This window comes from Anser anser (assembly GCF_964211835.1).
Source record: "Anser anser genome assembly, chromosome: 6".
Taxonomy (NCBI): Eukaryota; Metazoa; Chordata; class Aves; order Anseriformes; family Anatidae; genus Anser; species Anser anser.
Window position 1 is genome coordinate 35633070 of NC_139726.1, and position 21574 is coordinate 35654643.

The 21574-nt window shown below is 37.3% G+C and overlaps 1 protein-coding gene and 1 long non-coding RNA gene across 6 annotated transcripts in view; one reads left to right on the plus strand and one right to left on the minus strand.

Moving 5' to 3' along the window:
• Positions 1-12621, minus strand: part of TFPI (tissue factor pathway inhibitor) — a 75067-nt gene extending 62446 nt beyond the window's left edge. Inside the window, exons 1-3 of one of the 4 annotated variants that reach the window (XM_083842940.1) lie at positions 12160-12621; positions 11784-11920; positions 106-214 (exon numbers count right to left, since the gene is read on the minus strand). The gene's annotated coding sequence lies outside the window, so the exon portion shown is untranslated. The remainder of the gene's footprint in view (positions 1-105; positions 215-11783; positions 11921-12159) is intronic. The other 3 variants (XM_083842945.1, XM_083842941.1, XM_083842946.1) reach the window with 3 other exon arrangements.
• A 1520-nt stretch (positions 12622-14141) lies between these two features.
• Positions 14142-18626, plus strand: LOC310902070. 2 transcript variants are annotated; one of them, XR_014586464.1, is made up of 4 exons: positions 14171-14195; positions 14476-15148; positions 16113-16233; positions 16828-18626. It is a non-coding gene; the product is annotated as an uncharacterized lncRNA (long non-coding RNA). The 2 variants fall into 2 exon arrangements; XR_014586463.1 differs by having other exon boundaries at positions 14142-15148.
• The last annotated feature ends 2948 nt before the right edge of the window (positions 18627-21574 follow it).

Consider the following 21574-nt stretch of genomic DNA (forward strand, 5'->3'; position numbering starts at 1 on the left):
CGCAGAAAGCCAGAAAGTAAAGACAGATGCCAGAAGTGCCAGTATCTTAGCAATTGGGTCCTTAAGTAAAGGGAGAAAATGGTCTCAGGCAAATGCTCCACTTACTAGTCTGCTTGACATTTCATCCATTTATTATATCTTCAAAACAGAGTATCAGCATCAACATGAGAGGTCTGAGGTTTCACCTGCCACAGCAGTACGAACTTCTGAAATCCTGTAAAAAAAATAAAAATCATGAAGTAGGAAACAGCAAGTGTCTGTAAAGTGTTGCTCCCTACATAACACAAAATAGAAAATTCTTTCTAATAAACACTTCATTATTTCAAAGGAATACAGTTGTTGTCAGAAGTAGAACATTATTGCTCTCTGGTATATATCATACTTGGTGTATGAAGATATAACAAGAGAGTTGAATACTTAAATCTTTATCTTCCTTTAACATTATGTTTTGTGACAATCAAGCAGCCTTCTGAGTGAATTTACTGGAGAATGGAAATGGAGCAGTGCAGGTATAACTATAGAGATGGGAAGAATAGCAATGGTCAAAGCAAATGGGGCTAGCAAGACCAATACCTGCTGAGCCATCTTCTGGCAAAAGACTGGCTTCTGTTACAAGAAACTATCACAGAGTACCTTACGCATGACAGAAAGATACATGAGATGAATAATAGCAAAGAAAAGACCGGGATTGCTAAATGAACTGAAACAGAAGCTCAGGGCCAGTAGAGATCTCTAAAGAACTAAGAATCACTTTGCAACAAGAAGTCCTGTCTGATTTGGACTAAGGTTAGGATAAGAAAAGACAAATTTAAGAGCCTCAGATTGGGCAAAAATAGGAGTTACTACAGATATTGAAGAACAGGAAAGCCCTGTCTCCTTCAAGCCCTGTCTGGCATGATTATCCGTTGTGTCACAAATGCAGGTGGGTTCAGGTGAATGCGGAATGGAGCTGCTTTAAGCAACCTGAGGACTCACAGCATCTATTTCCTACATTTCAGCTCAAGTTCAGCAGTTTCTGACACTGCCTCCTATATCTGCATAACAACTTTTTGTATCTCTTCCCTTATCACAGCTTTTATGTGCTCCAAGCTTCTCCTACTGGAGAAGATAACATACAGAATATTCCTAAAGCTAATCCTGCCACTACTTCTGCTCAGCTTATAGCCAGGTGGGCTACAGGCCTCCCATTTCTGATATATATACATGTCGGCCAGTGCGCAAAAACAAAAAAAAAAAAAAAAAATTGATATGCCTTCTCAAAAGTATTTCTGCCTGAAGTGCCAGAGTTGCATGCACTATCTTCATTTGACACTGAATGGACTGTGGGAATTATATTTATTTTTCTTCCTTTGAGACAAAAACCAAGCATTTCTCTTAACCTTGTTTTACTTTCAAATCAGTTTTTTTTTTTCCCTCCTTTTATGTCTGAGGTTGTGTTTGCATTCTTCTCCAACATGAAACAGTAAGTAAAAATCCTCTAGCAACCTTCTCTAAATCGCTCTCATTCAATGTGATTTCCTCATGCACTTGATTACTCCTCTCCTATCTAACCAGAATGAATATACCCTTCTGATGTGTTCTCTGAGGCACAGATCCCTTGTTTAATTTGATTTATTGCCCTTGTGTCCTGCCTGAGTGAGAGTAAGTAAAGGTGACCCTGTGTTCACAAAGTCAGATAATAACTAGATCATGGAATAACACATGATATACTACCAATGGCCAATAGACATCACCTGGAATACTTCTTCCTTTTTCCCCATGCATCCTCACAATTTTTCCAAATGGTAGTATGACAGGACTCCATTCAGAAATATGGTGTCTGTTTCACTTGAGTTACAATACTTACTACCTTGAACGCTAGTCTGCTTAACTGGCTCAGTCATTTAAGACACACAACTTGTCACATGGTATTTTTGTGAGTGAAAAAGAGTAATGTATTGCCCACGTCTGGAAGCCTCATGTATTTTTCTGAATACAAAGCAATTTCCATAAGGTGAAAGCTTACTCGGTAGCTAAGTTAAGAACAAACAACAAAAACAACAAAAACACACACAAAAATCTTTTTCCTTTTGAACTCATTCCCATATTCAATTTAAATATTGATTATTATCTTAAAGAAATGAGAGGAAAAGAAATGAAATTCTCATTTCATTTTCTTAAGGTACACCATTCTTATTATATAGTTGATTAAAAAAAAAATTTACTTTTGATCAATACTTGTCAACACAGATATTCAGCAAGGAATAACAGAATATGTGGAAGTATTGCAGATGATGAAAGAAGTAATTCTTATTTCTTGCTTGAAACAAGTGATACTGCAGCTAGTCTGTTATGTTTTTCCATATTGTCCACACGGAATTAGAACAAAAGCATGCTCCTGCAGCATGGGAATAATATACCATGCTAGTAAGAAAAAACAACAACTTTGCAGTACTCCTTCATGCATTACCTAGCCAAGTACAAGGTGTGCAGTATGAACCAAGATTAAGTCAAATCCACTTAGCTGCACTTTCTAAAGATTCAGAGCACTTAAGCCTCATCAGCTGTAGCTGATGTCTTGTTTAAAGGTTACAGCAAGCTGCCCTTTCAACTCTTCCAATCCTACACTAGAGCAGTAACTACAAATGCCAGAAGCACAGACTCAGAAAAGCCAGATGAGATATATCAATTTGTTACTTGCCTTTCAGAGAGCACCCAGTGACACATGATTGTATTAGAAAGGAATGAAATATTCCCAATGCTTTCCTGTCCCTTCATCCAGTCTGTACTGTGTCATGCACATGATGGACATGATGAGGTGGAGAAAGGAATTATTAAACAGCTTTTTATCGCTATTGGTCTCTCATGAGACCAAAATACAAATTACAGTTGAAATCTTAGGTTTAAATTAAGAGCTATGCTTCAGACAGGTTAATCAATGAAGAAATGAAAACTTTGGAAAGAGATACAATTACTAAAATTTTTACTAAGAATTAAATATCAGCCTATGGCCAACTGTACACAGCATTTGGACAACTATGGAAAAACGTACTGAACACTTGGATTTTCCCCCACGTGCAGTACAAGTCTTATAGAGGAGACAATGCAAGGTCTTGGGGATGACTCCAATTTTAGTTTGTTATAACAGATCTCTTATATTTGCTTCAAGTACAGTAGTAGGCTCATAATTGAAATAGTTGAGAAACAAAAGTTCACCTTAAGACAGTAGGACTCTCCAGTTTTGAGTATGTCAGCAACCTGTTCTTTTACTTTCCACATTCACATTCCATGTACTGAACTGTCCAACAGCACTGGTCCACTTCTAAATGTTCTTTGTTTTCATTTGAAGCACAATAACAAACATGCATGCCATTAAATTAGGAACATAAGATAGTGACTTTCTCTTCAAAGCAGTTTGATAAGAAGTGCAATATGCAGACTGGGAGATCTTTTCTTGATTTGTTTTCAGGTGTTTTATTTTTATTTATTTATTTTTTCCCCGTATTGAGTGACCTTTGCTACTAATAATATCTGTCCAGAGGGGGGAAAAAAAAAGAGTAATTTGCTCAATTCGTAATTTGCTCAATTCTTTGTGTGTTGTTAAGCAGACAATGAACTTGCAGAACAGACTAAGGGATGACAAGTTGATGGCTGTATTCTCTGCTCAGATCTGTAGAAAAATCTGGTCAATAATAATTTCTCATTCACAAACACAAGCTAGAAAGCCCAATATTCAGTTGAATTGTTTTTACCTTAGATCTAGTAATGTATTTTAAGGCTTTGGTATGCATTTTGTATGGCTTACCCAAAATATCATTTTGACATATGATTAAAAAACAGTAAATCAAAACTTGATTCAACTATATATAAATTCCAGGCAATGCATAAAATCTTAAAAATTTCTAAGCACTAACATACTAGTATGTAGTTTCTCAAAAAGTACCAAATGCATGGGTTCTTTGAATAGACATTCTCTTGAAGTCCTAAGCAACCTTAGTTCTCAGATGTTACTCAGTTAAAACAGCAATTATTGCACTGCTCTTGCCAAATGCCAACATAGGAACCACTCAAGGTAAACATGAGACTGGCCCAAAAGTGTACTAGGTACTTTGAACTATCAGCCACATTTGCATAAGCAATTGTGTTTTTAATAATCAAAAACATGCTTCCAAAACTATATAATATCTGCCTATGAAAAGAAAAAGACGTTTCCACTGTGGAATATCTTCTATTTGCCTCCCAGCCCTCTGGTTGCATAGAAAGGGGAAAAACTTGCAAAAATTACTCTATTTTTGAAAATTCCATCTCATTAAACATTTCTGTCATGCTCTCTGGTGGTACGATTTCATGCTAAATATTTGCTCACTAAAACACAGTACTGTAACAGTTTATGTGACTTACAAATGAAAATTGAAAATATCTATTTGTAGCAGTAGCTGTAGGTTCATCAAAAATAGTTTCATTTTCCATAAATATGGGATCTATTTGTTAATCCTGGCCACAGATTTTAACATATTTCCTTTCAATACCTATAGGTGGTGCTGAAATACAATTGTAACTTTAAGAAGTGACAATCACAAAATAAATCTGTAACAAAGCTACCCAGGAAGACAGATGCCCTACTGGTTAAGGAGATCTGCTTCAGTGACATACAGCTGAATCAGAATTCAAATTCAAGTTCAGTTTTGGTGTTCTTCTCAGGCACTTACTACAGTTAATTTTCTTACATGGCCATGTCTTATAGACCTGTTTCCACAACTTAAGGTGCAAAATATCAGCTTATTTTTTAGTTGTTGTAAGAGCTCAATAATAAAATAAGCAAATGCATAAATAAACTGCAAAACCTAGCTGTCATGAATATGGCATCAGTACAGAACAAACTGAACACAAACACGTTTCCCCAAGAACTTCCTTTTCAGGTTGTACATTTCATCCTGATAATTATAAATTTCACCATTTGGTATAAACTATGACAATGCAGTTACTAAAAATAGCTCTATTGGACATCAGCCCAGTTCACTGAAAAGAAGCAGGACTAACTAGCTTCTCTGCAAACATATAATGGAAAACAACAAGACCTTTTGCCAGGCATAATTAACATGTGGTAGCATGATAATCAACAGCAGATGAGTCCTTAGTTTCTGGTTTCAAAGAAGAAAAAAAAAAAAAAAAGAAAAAAAAAAAACATATTTCCACACCAGTGATTATTTATAGAAAACAATTCTGAAGTGTTTGCAGTTATGAACATACTTCATGGTAAAAGTCATAGTTTGAGCCATTTCCTGTAATGCTAACACTTTACACGTAATTTCCAAGCTCTATGCAACAAGAAAACAAGTTAGAGGAAGAAAATAAACACCTTTTATTAATAGAGCTAGGAATTTTGTTAATTTAAGTAGGGAACAGTTTGTTAGCAAGAATTTGTAAATAATAAAATGCTTACAATGTTGGTGGATTTATTATATGCATATATACTATGTGAATACTCATGAACAAGGTTTTATATGTATCATGAAAATACAACATAAGACACAAAGAGGAAGGGACCCCTGGGTCCTTGAATCCTCACATTTGAAAAGTAGGCACAGAACCAGAGTCAAAGCACTCAGAACACCAAGCTGCCTTCACCTCCTCCTGCAACAAACCACAAGCCACAGATTTACCTTCCACCAATGCATCAAAAACCCAGGGCAAGAAATGCAAAAAACTACATTTAGCACTCAGTTAAGAAGAGAAAGAAAGAATGACCGATATTTGTGTTTCTTAAAAGAAGAGGATTTTTTTTTTAAGCTTTCCTTCAATTGATAAGTTTAGTTACTTGCAGAAAAGAGTAGAACTCATACAAAAAGGATGACTTTGCACTGGAGTTTTTCTCCAGGGTGTATACCACTCTTTCACTCAGCAAGTCCTTTTGACATAAAAATAAACCATGGTTTCTTTTTCCGCTCCACCACCAAATCCTAGATGTTAATCTCCTCCTTACATCTAGCATGAAAGTTTAAATCGAATGTAACATGATGAAAATGTAGTAAGATAGCATATTAAGACAGGTTTAAAATGAAATTGAAATTCCAGAGAGACCAGGCCACGGTTTCAGAGCTAATGCAGCCTCTTACTACAAACATGAGGGGACAACCTCCAGGCCTAATTTTCAAATGAAAAAGTAAGCAAGTATTATTAAATTTGGAAAGGTCATTGTACTGCACATAAGTAGAAAACCTGCACAGGATGAACAACTCAGCCACATCCTTTGGCAAATTATCAGTTATATTCACCCACTTCTCTTTATAAATCAATTTGTATTAGAGGGAATACTGAATATTCACTTATTCCCTTGAGAATGGAGTTTCCTCACATTAAGTGAACTGCAAGAATCCTATTGTGGGATTTCTTCCCACGCATATACAGAGCAAGTTCCTTCCCTGGCTTTTTTAGCATATCCACAGCAGGAGATGCAAGGCTTAAAGGTAATATAAACTAATGATAATTTGTTCCTTTTTCCCTACACAAATGCGTTCCCTAATGTTTCCCTGAACCTGGTGTCACATTTCAGTCGCAAAAACATTACAAATTGGTAGCAGCTGAGACAAGTGCTTGAGAAAAAACAAGAGAAAAGTGGTAAAGCTGACTAACAAACTGATTGAACCTAGACAAACTTCTATAAAGCCAGAGGCAAGCCTAAAACTTAGACAGCTTAAAGCTGCAAAAATATGGACTTCCTTGTAGCAAAACCAGTTCTAAGTACATTATTGTTCTAACAACACAGAGTAGGTAGCACTAATCAGATGCGTGTTAGTTAACGTATATAATTGTTCTTAATTATGCCTCTATTAGTTTGATTATACAGGGAGTGTCAAAGGTACCACAAATGTATCATTAGATTAAATAGAGAAGCATTATTTGGCAACATTTTGATTAACTGAAGTTCTTGGGACAGGACTTAAATTCAGGTTGTACACAAGCATTACTAATGTATGCTGTGGAATGGATCTATCATTCCACATGCAGACAGCGATGCATCAGAACAGTAGACATTCGTAATGACCTATTTTATATATAAAGCTCACAACTGAATATTTTCACTAAAATCAGAACAAAACCAAAACCTAAAAGTCAATTCCAAGCCTCAATGACTCAAAAAGCTCTAAATTTGGAATATTACTATGACTGACACGGGAGAAATATTCCAGTGAATGACTCACCATTTGTTCACATAAATCTCATCTACAAGATGAGAAATTTTGCACACACACATTAAACATTTCCATAAAAGAAGTATTTGCATTTATTGAATTTCTGTTTATCTATTTCACATATACTAAAGGCTTCATAATGACCATTTCATTTTATGTTCAGTAACTTTCCAGGTTTCTCATTTTAGAGGGTTAATACATTACCCACACAGTGGTTGGTATTGTTATACACTACTTGCATAGGGCATAGAACTCTATATGTACAATTTTTGGAGAGCTGTAGAATGCAGCAATTTTGCAATTGAATGGTGAGAACCCCTCAAGAGCTAGGAAACATTACTGTAGTTTGTGCAGCCTTATCTCTACTTGCATCAACCTGAATTTAGGTCATTTTTCTCATATTACCACCTTTTCTCCCTGTAATTTTAGGTATATTTAAATAGCATATTTTAACAGTGTAGAAAAAAAGGCAAGTTTGGCTATCCATAAGACAGCTGTACGAAAATGTCACCAACTTCAGCATAAATGTGTCTGGATCCTTTATTAGAACAGAAATTAATGAAAACCAATGTTCATTTATATAGGTTGGAAATGTGGTTCAATAATGCATTTTATCATTTTGACATATAAGACAACTCTAAACTGACAGCTACATGTTCCAAATATGCCTTAAGTCTAATGCAAAAACTGGCCCTGTTTTAGTATAATATCTACAAAAAGGCCTATTTGGTTTCATGAACTATTTAAGCGGCCAAGACAAACACCACACATTAGTGTGTTTCCAGTAATCTGCCAGAGCTATGTATCTCCCAGGGTTCAAAAACACATATTCAGAGACTCAGAGGAAGCTAAGTTAACCTCATAACTGTCTTACTTAACTGTCTATAAATCATCCTTTTTCTGACTTGACTCCCCTTTCAAATATCACACCTCATATGACCGACTACTCCTCATTTGGCCCATTCTATCTGTCCTACTTTTCTTTGACAGGGAGTCCCTTTTTTGCATTTTTCTATGTATATGGGGGGGGGAGGAAGAAAACATCTGGAGCATATATAGCTATTCATCTGAGCATTTAAGGAGAAACAAGAAAATAACTACAACCAGATTTGAGTCATCAGCATTGAAGTGGAAATTTATCTAACCTCCCACTGTTTTTCCAATTATAGAAGAACTAGTGTTCTAATTTGTCAAGTTCTCACTGCAAGACAGCTCAGATACAATACTTCATTCACTACCTTCTTTTTCAATGTCCCCTGAAGCTGCTTGGCACTGAAGAGAATTGAAAAAAAAATTATTCCTACTGTATGCTATACAGTATATGCATACATGTATGCTATCGGTCAGAATCTAGCCTTCGGCTCTTGCCTACCTCACATGGTGAAAAACAAAATCAAGATCACAGCTCTGTTGACACGGTTTCAAAGCTTCTTAGGACCAACTAGACATCGGTGCTGGGAAACCAGCACTGCAGCAGTGTTACAGCCATGCCTGTGTCAAGCCATTGTTCCAGACCCTGGCTGACAGACTGACTTGCCTTGACCTAAAACCCACCCCATCATTGCGGAACTTGCCTTGTGATCCTTGGGCTGTGTCTGACTCTGGTTACTCTCTCTAGACCTAATCCCAACCCTGTCCTGCTCACTCCCCAGGTTGATCTCAGACCTGCCTTATCATGACAAACTTGCCTGTGTATATGGATCCTTAACCACCCCTGGGTGCCATCCCCAGGACCTCTGTCCTTGCCTCATTCACACTGTGGGACTGTACCCTTTGTACCCAGTGGGACTGCTCCTGTCTGCCTGAAACAACCTCTCTGGTGAAACAACCTGCCTTTTCTGCTCCCTGACAGTTTTTATTACTATTATTACATATATACATATATATTATTTTTTTTTAGGAAATGTCACATTTCACAGCTAAGATGCATGTTTCAGTCTAAATACCCTCTACCTCCAGAAGATGAATGAATGACCTGCTCTCTGCCTGCCCCCTACCTTTCTTTTGTACCCAGCCATCACATCTTTCTGTCACACCAGCTCAACTGCTTCTTTGGCCTTCTCACTCAATTCACTAATGCTCAGCAAAGGGATCCACAAGTTTGTTCAAGGAAAGGAGAGGTGATTACCTATCCATATGGATGTGCGAGGAAAGGAAGGAGAAGGAGAGAATGGACTCTTGCCTTTTGGTGACACTGGCTCCACCGCAACAGCAACTTCTTCAGTTTCCCTATTTCATAGCACATTACAGTTCTTTCATTGCCTGTGGTTAACACTTAATTCTCAACCTTGCAAATCCTCATCTACCACTATAAAAACTTTTGAAAGGCCCTGAAGAAAATACTTGCATTATACAGCTAATTGCAGTTGAAAACAAGCATAAACATGCCTTCCTACAGCAATGCAAAGGCCAAAGTTAACACTTCACTGATTGCAAAGCTGACAGCAATCTACTTAATGCCCACCCTGACCCTTTTTGTCTACTAAACTCAGTGAGTAATCACTGATCCTCTAGAATTCTGCCAGTAATTTGTTGAAATAGCCACTAGTTGAAAAGCACTAGGTGCTGCTGGTTGCTCTCTGCTAATGTACTACCTTACCAGGTGTTCATATAAATAGCCGCTTATATAATTAACTGGAAATTACTTCGAAGTAACTGCAGTTCTCTGTAGGAAGGTATGTATGTTGCCTCTGATGGTGGGGTGGTGCTCCGTAAGGCTTAATGGCATGCCTTTATTTTATTTTTTCAAATTTCAGATTGATTGACGGTATTATTCATAGCATGTGTAAAGGGATACATGTGACAGACATGTATTTTGCAGTTACAATCTTACTACTTAAGTTGTGGAAAACCAAAGAAACTATAAGAAAAGTAATGCCTAATTTTCAAGACTGAAGTCTTGAAAAAAATCCATCCTCTACAAAGTTTAACTTTTCTACCAACCACAGAATCAACATGGTTCAGTGCAGAATTATTCTGTTCAATACAGAATTATTTTACCAAGTGTAAAAATTGAATTTATTAATTCAGGTATATGTTGTGAGAATTTTATTCTACCTAACATGCTAGTCTCAGAATAAAGTTTGGAGTCTGAAACCATTTTAGAGAAAACAAGCCGTGATACCTAAGCTTGCAAAGCTTCAGTCACGATTTAAGACAACTCCATAAAGAGAGAGGGGAAAAAAGTGGTCAGTCCACAGAGCTGTTTTTTGTCAGACGCAATAGGCCAATACTTACTTATTGGTATGTGTTTTTTTGTTTGTCTTTTTAATTAAAAAAAAAAAATAGTGGAAGAAGAGATACCTACTGTTTCTGATGTCTGTTCCCTTCCTGTAGAGGTAGGGAAAGACAAAGGAACAGCTACTATGCAACCTTTACCCTTTAAATAACACTGTCCAGCAGAATCCACTGGAAATATGTTAAGCATCATTATCTAATCCAATCATACCATTTAGAGAAAGCTTGTAGCAGTTTTTCCATCTTTGATTTTTTTTTTAATGTCTTTTGATCATAAGTGACTACAAGACAAAAGAAAAAGTTTAGACACTGTCACTTTCACAGGCTAGCCTGGAAGAGAAGGGAATTTTGTACTGCCTTTGGACCCACTATTTCCACAGAAGATAATCTTGAGCCTTATTACAGTTGCCAACATTCCACAGATAGTTTTACTACCTGCCTTGGAACTAGTAAGTCCTCTGGTCCTACTAATTCATTCTAACAATGAACCATATCCATACACAGTTTTGTTTCACGTACTTACCTTTCACATCTAGTCTTACAAAGCTAGAGACGGAAAAACTGTTTTATAAGGTAAAGTATTAAGTTGTAGCTGATGATATAACTGAAATTTTCTTCTCTCATTTGCCATTAACCCAGACTGAGGTCTGACTATTGTAGCACTGTGCTCACCAACGCAGAAGTTAATTTATACTCCAGAAGTACTCCTGACAGTGTATTTAAAACTGTTTCAATATTCATTTTTATTACTTTTTTTTTTTTTAAATCCTTTTCCCCCACTAATTCATTAAATCTATAAAGGTGTTTACATGCTCAAAGCAGAGCCAGTGGAAGTTGAAGCATTTTTTCCTCATCTTCAAGGAATTTATTTGGCAGTTTACATACATGGCAAACAGATGCTGCTAGTCAAATTTATTCGCAACATACTGTGATATCTAGAAGGGTACGGAGCAGAGCTGTTTGACCTTTACCATTCCTTATCTCTTCCGCTGTACATACATTCAAATAGGAATATTAAAGAGCACTTTTTAGTACTGCAGCTACTGCTTACACCCAGTAATGAAATCACCCCTTTTCCCACCACCTTTAGCGCTTTTCTTAATAGCTTTAAAGATGTACAAAGTATTAGATACTTTGTTTCTGTAATCAGTTCATTCACAACTTTTTCCCAGTGTTATGGAATTCTGGTTTCCTATGAGAAAACAGCTTAAACCACATCTCTGAATTACTTAGAAACTTGTTTACTTGCTACCCTTATCAGTTTAGTTAAGCCATTGAACACAGCTAACAAAAAGTCTGCCATTGTGAAAAGCAGTAAATTTGCCCTTGTATTTCCCATTTTTCAGGAAGATCCCATTTCTATGCCAACCTGACCTGAAAACCAAGCACAGCACACACAGCTTCTGCTGTTTCCACCCGCCCAGCAGGCATGACTGCTCCAGCATTTCAGACCAACACTGCTCCACCTGCGTGTGTTGGGTGATGGGCAGGACTGCGCCTCTGGTGTTAATCTATAAGGGAATAGTAAAAACAACGCATTTAAATATATAAGTGTAATACTCATTTTTTTGGCCTACACAGTAAAAGCTTGACAATATGCCTGTGCTACTGGTAAATTGCTCACTCCTCCAACAATACAACGTTAAACCAGAAGGGAAGGCTACCAAGTTGAAAACAACCAGAGTTTTTTAAGCTAGACAAAAAAAAAAAAAATCGAAAACGAACACTACAGAACAAACGTTCTCCTCACAAGCTAAATGCGGCGTCTCCCAAAGTCTCTCAGAAGCTCCTCGCACCCAGGCGGGCCCCGAGGGCGCCCGCTGGAACGGCCCCTCACAGAGCGGGGTGGGGGGAGCGCCCGCCTCGCCTTACAGCCGCCCGCCGCGTGCAGGGACCAACGGTCGCTCTCCCGTTACCGTACAGACCGTCCGGAGTCCTTTCGGGCACGAAGGGGCAGCGCTCTCAGCCTCCTCGCCACCCCCCCGTGCCGGTGCCTAACGGTGACGCCCCAGCCCGCCTCCCTCAGCACGCCGCGTCCCCTCCGAGGGACCCGGCGCAGTGTAGGCAAAGCCACGAAGCTTGTACTGAAGCGAAGGTCAGCAAAAAGCTGTCGTGACCGACGTGACGAAAGCAGCAAGCGTTAGTTAAACTAGACGTGGCCGTGCGGTCTGAGAGCAAGGGGGCTGCTGATGGCCGACCTTCCCCCAAAGGCTGGGAGTGTCTCTCCCCGAGGGGGCAGGGAAATGGCCAGAGCTCAAGGGGCAAAACCTCCCCGTTCACAGAAACATCAACTCCAGCTTAGATGTAGGCTGGACCAAAGGATGAAATAATGCGCAAAGGTGAGATAAAGATCCTTTTCTGACAGGATTAATGATCATTTTTTCAAAGAATCACGGTTTAAAATGACACAAGAAGACTGCTAGATGTTTTGAAACCTTTGTCAAGGCGATGTATCTCAGAACATCCAGAAAAATGCAGCTAGTCTGTACTTCGTTTGGCTCAGTTTGGTTTGTCCAATTTTTCTCTTTTCTCCTGAGTTCTCTGAGTTTTCCAGAGTCACAATTATTTCACCTGATATGCATGTCAACATAGCAATCCACAGGGCAGTGTGATCCTGATTGTGCCACAAGGACAAGCTGGTTCTTGCAAACACATTTCAGATGACACCATTTTGCATGGCAGACTGCAGCACTCAAACGTCTGATGAATAAGTGGTAATTATACAAGTACTCTGATGACTGGATTTCATACATATCTCAGAGCTTTAATAACATATCATTAATTTAATAGTTGCAGTCAGTTTGGCTCCAATACATAGGTGGTATTCTCAGAGTGTGTTATGATTGTTTCTAATGTTCAAAGCACACTGCCATTGCTATCTGTTACAGGCCAGCTCTGCTGAGAAGTAGTCCAGTGGAGGAGGCAGTTAAATACAGTTCAGCTGAATGAGTTTCAGCCAGTTCTTGAACTAAATATTTAGACTCTGTTGAGGACATTGCATTTCCCAGATTTTTGTCACTGCCTGGGCTCAATTCTTCCTTTCTCATTCCAATTCAGAATGATCTCCAAAATTTTTGAGGTAAGGGAGACACGTGCTTTGTCCACTCCCTTTCCAGCTTTCACCCTACATCCTCTTGCCCAGCCTGTAAATGAGATAAAATTCTTTGGTTCCTGGTTCTGAATAAGAGTTTTGACTTCCTTAAAAAAATACACAAATAAAAATATTTTGTTTGGGAAAACAAAACAGTTCTTTGCACGATAGAAAACTGACAAAGCCTAAACTGAATGTGGAGGATACAGCTGACTGTATGAACCCATTTCCAGAAGGAAAAGTAGAAGGCTTTGGGAAGGAACCCCTAAGTTTCCTCAGCAGGGAAAGCAGAGGAGTTTGGTAGGGAATCCCTGAGGTAACACTGTGCAGAGAGCAGAATGTTCTGAGCAGGAATAACTGAGGTAGTTTCTCTGTGTTTAGGCAGGAAATACTGACTTATCTGAGGATTGCAGAAGCATTTGGGTGACAGCTGGTGCCTTACTGATATACAGTAGACAAACTGATTCACTGGTAAAAATTTTATGAGAAATCTAAGGAATCCTCTGGTTGAACAGGTAATAGGGAACAGGTAGCCCTTAAAGGCAGAAAGGCAAGAGTAGGTGCAAAAAGAGAATGAAAACCTTTGGTGGAAAGGGGAAAGAATATATAAGGTAGTGGGGGGGGGGGGGGGGGGGGGGGGGGGGCAGGCCCTAAATTGGTAGGTGTGAAAAGCAGAAGAAAGGATGAAGATTTCAGTAAGAAACGTTCAAGCAGCTTCATTGACTACTACTGCTAGTTCTAACCATAGGTTCTAAGTAAAATATATTAGAGCTGACTCAAAGGACCTCATTGTTTGAAACAGTTTAGAAAAAGAAATGTATCATCAAGGAAACAATCTGAACAGAATTTTTGGTCCAAGTGGGAACAAGAGTTTTGGATTATACTTACAAAAGCTATAGTTCTTAAATTTGAGAAAGTAAGCCTTAAGATCCTGACCTTTTTTTTTATTTTTTTTTTTATTTCATATCCTTACAGCACAAGAAAAAAATATGGGGCTGAGACAGAAAGAAAATTTTATAAAAAACAGAGCAAAAAGAAGAAGAAAAGAGAATGGCACTCTGGGCACAGGGACCTGCCTGTAACCAAGCCCAGGTCACATAAGAGCATGGCTGGCCCTGCTGTTGGCCAGCCTGCCTTGGAGCTGGGTGACCCACTCTGTAATGAGGGCTGGGGTCTTGGCCTGTTTGTGGCCCTTTGTTTTGTTGCTCCTTTCCTTACCTGAGGAGAATCACAACCCTTTAAGAAGGGTGAGCATCACTTTGTCCTCAATGGAGAACTGTTGCCTGCCCTATAAGAAGGGCAGGACCCTTTACGCTGCCACTTCCTGCCTGCTTGCATGTGGATAGGGTAAGCACCCCACTAAGAAGTGAGGTGTCTTGCAGTATGCCACTTGCAAAAGAGCCTTTTCTGCCCTTTCGAAGCAGGGCTGCCCTGTAATTTGGAAAACAGCCTGTGCCCAGGAGTTTCTGGCATGATGCTGCTGAGCCAGCGTAGAGCAAGCCCCCTGTAAATAGGGCTGAAGCCTCTCCTGCCCGATTCAATGTGCCCAGAGTGCCAGCCTCAGTGATGCCCCAGATTCTGAAGCCTTCCATCAAGGTGGCCAGGCAGATTCTCCCAGCAGAGGCAGTGTCATCATCATTGGTGGCTGGTGAGTTCAGAAAAGGGATGCCTGGGGTGTTTTGGGGTGGCTGGGAGGAGGTGTTCCCTGCAGTGGATTCTCTGGGGAAGTCGTGAAATGTAAATGCAGCTACACACCCAAGTGCCAGAGCTGTCAGCTGGCATTTGGAGTTGGTGGAGTGTCGGGGTGGTAGCTGTCAGAGGGGAAAGGGGTACTTTGAAGGATGGAGCTGTGTGGACAGCCTTGTAAGACAGGGAGAGGGTTGTCCCCTCTTTCTGCCTTGTTTTTGGATGCTTTAGTGAGTGGGGAAGAAGACAGACTCTGTGAGGATGGAAGTTCCTTCTGTTGTTACTTCTTGCACCATCGTGCCCCACACCTAAAAAACATGCTGAGTCCTAGACCTCTGCTCCCAGCCTTGCCCCTGCTCAGAAGACAATGTACTGTCCTGGGGACCCTGCAGCTGTCCCTGCAGATGCACTCCATAAGCAGTAAGACAAATATCTTGATGGCAACGATCTTACTATTCAGAAAAATAAAATAAAATAAAAAATAAAAAAATTCAAGCAAGTGTTGTGGCAGTAACACAGAAGTAAAATGGATTCTTAATTTATTTTATGTACTTACTACTCTCTTTCAAAATACTCTCTTTCAACTCTAGCAATAACCAGTAATCCTCCCCTCATGGATTCCATACAAATTTTCCTCACAGAGAATACATTCATAACTAGTATTTGTTTACAATCTTATTACAGAAATGTGAATGAAGTATATTATGGCAGTCTTCATGAAGCCTGAATTTCACATAAAGCTACAGCTCTCAGTCATGTTACTTCCGTAAATCAGACTCCAAAGAGCATGACAAAGTTTATCAGTTCTTGTTAGTCCCAGTATTAAATACTATACAGTCTATAGACCCCCTCGAAATCCATATTATTCTTGTCCATGCAAATTACACATCTGAGCCCTAACATCATTATTCATTTATTTTCTTTAGATAATCTTATTCATTGTGTGCTCACTCCCTTTTCCTGGAGGTATTTGTAAGACCTCAAAGAATCGCTGACTTTGACAGAGACAGGAGTGCCACTACAGCAACTCAATTAGCTATGGCTAAAGTAAGTATTTTCACACTAACCTACTGTTTACTGAAAATGACGTTACCAATCTGTTTCTACAGATAATGTACACCTCTTGTTCAGTTTGAGGGCAATTTTCCTGTGTTTTTACACACTTAGTAGAGTACAAAGAAATGCAGAGAAGACTAGTAATCACCTCTGCAGAAGCAAGGGAGTTGCTAACACTTTATTTTCTCCAATTGTGGGTTTGGTTCCCATATTCTTAAAATGTTCACTTCTGCTTCTTAAGAACTGGTGGGTATAGATCTGGAGATCTATATAGTGAATCTGAAAATGACATTAGAAACAACAAAGTTTTGTACGTTAGCCTCTGGCATTTTTAGCTGGAACATAACAGGTTTTCCATTTCCATTAGAAACAAGACATATCACGGTGATAAATGGATAAAAAAAAATAGTAAACCCAAGCACTACCACACTTTATTCCAAAGCTCAAAAGCTGTAGAGTTTCATGGTAACAAAATGTGTCTTCATGTTAATATCTGTAGAAAAACTACTGGGGAAATAGAAGTATAAGAATGCTCTGGGACTTACACTAATGATACAAATGATATCTTTCAATATTCCTTTTCAGCGTGCTTGAATATTACTGTTTTTACTCCAAGAATTTACTCTGTTAAAGAGAATGCTTGTGCCATCCTTACATTTTGCTGTGGGAAGCTCGAATTAATGTTATTATCAAATTACTTGATATGTGCTATAAGGAATAATACCATCTAATTTTGTGATAAATACAACCTGCAAGATGGAAGAGATAGAACTCTATTTTCATATTGTCTTTTGAAACAGCAATGAAAATGATATTCTAAAAATGGTAGATTAGCAATTTTAAGGAATAAAAGTCCTCTGTCTTTGAAAAAAATGTTATTTTCACAGTATTCTTCATTCTTGCACAATTCATTTGGCAAGAGCTACTGGGAGCCATTCAGTCATTATTAGTCTATATTATATTTAGAGTACCTATATGAAGGATAAAATTGCAATTATTACAGAATTATCCACTAAGTCATCTCTCCTGAAATTATTTTTTTCATAGCATGGGCACTGGAGATAAACAATTGCTTCATTAATGTAATTCTGATCTTTTTTTTTTTTCTTCAATTATCGATTTTCTTAAATTGATTAAGTAATGCTCAGATTGAATGAGGTCACTTTCTAAGGGTTAGTCCCATCAGCTGACTCATCCTTATTTTTTCATCTTGAAATCCCCCAACAGAAGACATTGACTGTGGTTGCGCAATCTTTGATACACAGGATTTTATTTATTTATTTTTACCTATTTAGGTGGTGGCCTGTAGAAGGTCAAGCAAGTGAATATCAGAATTATTCTAAATTAAATAGCATTACACACCCCATTTTAACACATAGGATGTATACACAGTAAAGAACTGCCTCAGACTTTCCTCTGCAAGAAATCAATGCCTCGTTAAAAGGAGTAAAATAAAGTTTTACGTATTCTATTACATCTTGTTTCTTAAGATACCTATCAAGTCAAGGTGAGTGTAAGGTGAGTGCAAGTAAAAGTGAAGTCCACAATAAAAGTGATCTATGCATTGTCCAACATAGCCTATAGCAATTTAGTCATCTCTTTCTGTTCTGTTGGCTGCTAATTTAAGATATTTCTGTATTCCATATAAGACCTTTGAAATAATCTGGATCTAAGAGCAGCTGATGACGATGCAGCTTCAGAGCATTTGCATAACTTTGGTTGTGTGTCAATATAGTAATGAAAAAAGTATCTTTTATAGGGTTTTAATTAAAAATTGAATAATAGTCCATTAGAGTACACATTTTGAACAACTTTTCATGTACCATACTGTTGGTATAACTTCAAATGCCTAACTAATGTTCTGACATAGGCAGAAAAATGTACTATAATGAGTACAAATTAGTATGGTTTTGGATGGATATCGTGGAAAAAATGCTTGTGTGAAAAATTCATTATTGAAAATGATTATCAGTTAGTGATTGGTATTCTAAGTGAAGCAAATCATTTGAAACTAGGACAGATGACATGTTCAACTTCACATAAAATTGCTTATCTTGTATAAAACCAGGTTCTGCCTAGACTGCATTACATGTTTTATCTATTTTATCCATGAATTTCTGATTTTATTGTATCTAAAGATACTACAGATATTGCTGAACTTCGTCCTTTTGTCAAGGGATTTCTATTAGAATTTAGAAGACAAACATACTGTTTTTAATAGTATTGCATGCTAAGAAGTATATTTTGTGCTAAACTGTGCACCACTTTAAATAGAACCTAAAGTAAACCCGTACTTATGATGTATGCAAAAATAAATAAATAAATAGGCAGTCATCTCATTTTCCATGAGAAATTAGAAGACAAAAATAATCTTTTTAAGACTCATCAACTCATTCATGGTCAATGGAAAGACCCTTTTTGTCTAATGGGAATCTTCTATTATTTCATTTAAAACAAAAGCAAAGAGAAATCTTTTTTTTTCTTTTTTTTTTCTTTTTTTTTTTTTCCTTTCCTTCTTTCTCTTTCAAGGTGAGAGTTAATCCAGTGATAATCCAGTGGGTAAATTACTATTGTAGTACTCAGGATGACTTCACAGAGATATTACCTGAGATTATAATTATGTTGTATGTGATAAGACATACACTTTTTGCATCTAGGTTTCCTCTGGGGAAAATGAAAGCAATATAACTTCCCTATTTTGCTAGTGTATTGTTATGGTAATTAAATTCAGTGTTATACTAAATACCTCACTAACTACATTTGTGGTGTGATAATAAGAACATATTAATAACCGATATACCCACATGGAATTTACAGAGAATATGATAAATTTGGATACCACGGCTATCCCAAGAGAAACATTTCCTAATCTTTCATGAAATCATATTGTAAATTCTCAGGGGCACCTCCTACTACTAGCCCAATAAGTAGCATAAAGATATTTTGCCCAATTATTTATAAACTTGAGAATTTCAATTAATTGCATACTGGTTGAAATGGTTTTAATAAACTCAAAATACTTTATTGCTTATTGAACTTCATCCAACCTATATACATATAGAAGGAAGCACAGTGAAATAGAACAAAAAGTGGCTGGAGTAAAAAAGACCAAATGATAAATACCATTACATGAGATTCAGGCTATATACCTGCCCTATACAAGAAAGAAAATATATTTATGAATGAATTTTCTGTCTGTTTATTACATCATGAGTCTGTGTTCTATATCTGAACTAAAATTTAGGGGTGGTGGGATGGAGGGATAGGCATATTTATAGATTAAGGTTGGTGAAAATAAGCTACAGAAACAGAATAATTCATAAGAATGCCCCAGTTCCATTAATGCTAGCATTTGATTTTTCTGTAGTTTCTTCCACGCCTAAAGTTCATATTAAGTTTTTCTCACTCTTAACCTCCTTACTGGTCAAATATTTTCATAGGCTTATTGATAGCATTAGTAATCACTGATACTAGCACAGGAATTGAGTATCAAAAGATTTTGTAGTGTTTTCCACTAACATAACCACCTTTCCCCTATCTTGGCAAGGACTAATTAAAAAACAAAATCAAAACAGTGACTAAAAAACAGACAAAACAGTGACTAAAACCAGAAGGGCAGTTTATACGTATTTTGCCTTCATCACAGTACTAACAAAACTTTTATTTTTCTATAAATGTTTTGTTAGTACTGTGATGAAGGCAAAATACGAGAAAAGGTATTTTACCAGATACCAGAAAATACCAGAAAAGAGAGATCCAGTCTCTTGGAGACTGATCCATTCAAATAAATAAAGAAAAAAATGAGGGGTGGGGGAGAAGAAAGATCAATAATTTGTGATTTTGCTACCACTCTGCTTCCCTCTTGGGGCATGTGTAGGAATGTCAAGTTCTGCTATAGCAAAGCACAGCAAGTTCTTTAACTTCCAAGGACTCTTCTCCAATTACAGTTCAAGTCTTTTGATAATAGGACAAATAGTAACCAAATTAAGTGCAAGAAAAAGAAAAGCAGAATAAAATGAGGTCTTATACAGTGGATCTCCAGTACAAAACTAATATTTTAATTATAAATAACTATTTTTTTCTTTATCTAAATTTGCTATCCATAATGAAAAGAAGAAATGAAAAAAACCTTAAGAATATTATTGGTATGAGATAGATAACAAAAATACGTATACACTTCTTGTGAACTGATTCACAATTCAAGTGATCCCTGTCTTCACACTTAGCAGAAAAGTCATCAATAAATTGATAAATTTATTTTAGATCAATGTGGAAAAAAAAATCCAATTTACCAATTCTTTTTCCATGCAGAGTCTATTTCAACAAGCAGAAATGGTACTATTGGATAAAGAAAAAATCCCACAACCATTCTTCTCAAGTATCCATAACTTCCTAGAATTAGATTAAAGCAGAGTTCTTCTAAATTAGCTAATACTACTCTTCAGTAAATATCTCGAGGAAAATAATTTTAGCATCTTGTTAAAAACATTGTTGAAAGCTATAAGCATGCGCAAACAACTCTCATTTCACTAATTCTTTAGCCTAATTATGTTGAAACTGTCTGGAAAATCATTCATTTATAGATAATCACTTGCCATGTAACTGCATATATCCCACAAAAAAAGTATGCCACAGACACTTAAATGTCAGGTTTTCAGGAAACACTGTGGCAACAGACCTTAAAAGCCTTAGATCTGTGCTTCATCCATGGCTGCTGTCCCTCCCCATCACAAAAGATTTCATGTTATCCAATACCGTGTAAAAACATTAGTCAAGTATGAGTGTGATATAGATCAAAACATCTTCAATGGTTTTGAAACTGGATGCATGGAATGATTATATGAAGGCAAATACAATTGATCTTTATGAAACTATTTCAGATTATGGGAGAAAAAAAGCAGTTAGTACTGAAAAATAACCACTTGGAAGTCACAAAGAAAACAAAAATATTATTCTTTTTTTTTTCTTGCTTTAATCTTTTATGTCTCAATAAAACTGTTCTCCTTTTGACCAATCATGACATGAGACCATTAAATGTCTTTGATGAGCAATAACACATACCATACCAAATCAAAACAGTATTACAGAAAGGTGCTGTCTCTACTGCATTACAGAGGAATTTGCCTTGGTTTATTTCAGTATTTTCCCTAGATACTGGTTCATTATTCTCTTAATAACTGAAGACCTGATAAAATGTTAATACTGCTAATCCTGATAGCAAGTAATAGTAGGTATGCATGCAGAAAATATCACAAAAAGAAAATATCCAGAATACCAGATAATGTATTGAATACCACTAATTTGTTGAATGACTGTGGCCGAATTGCTTTCA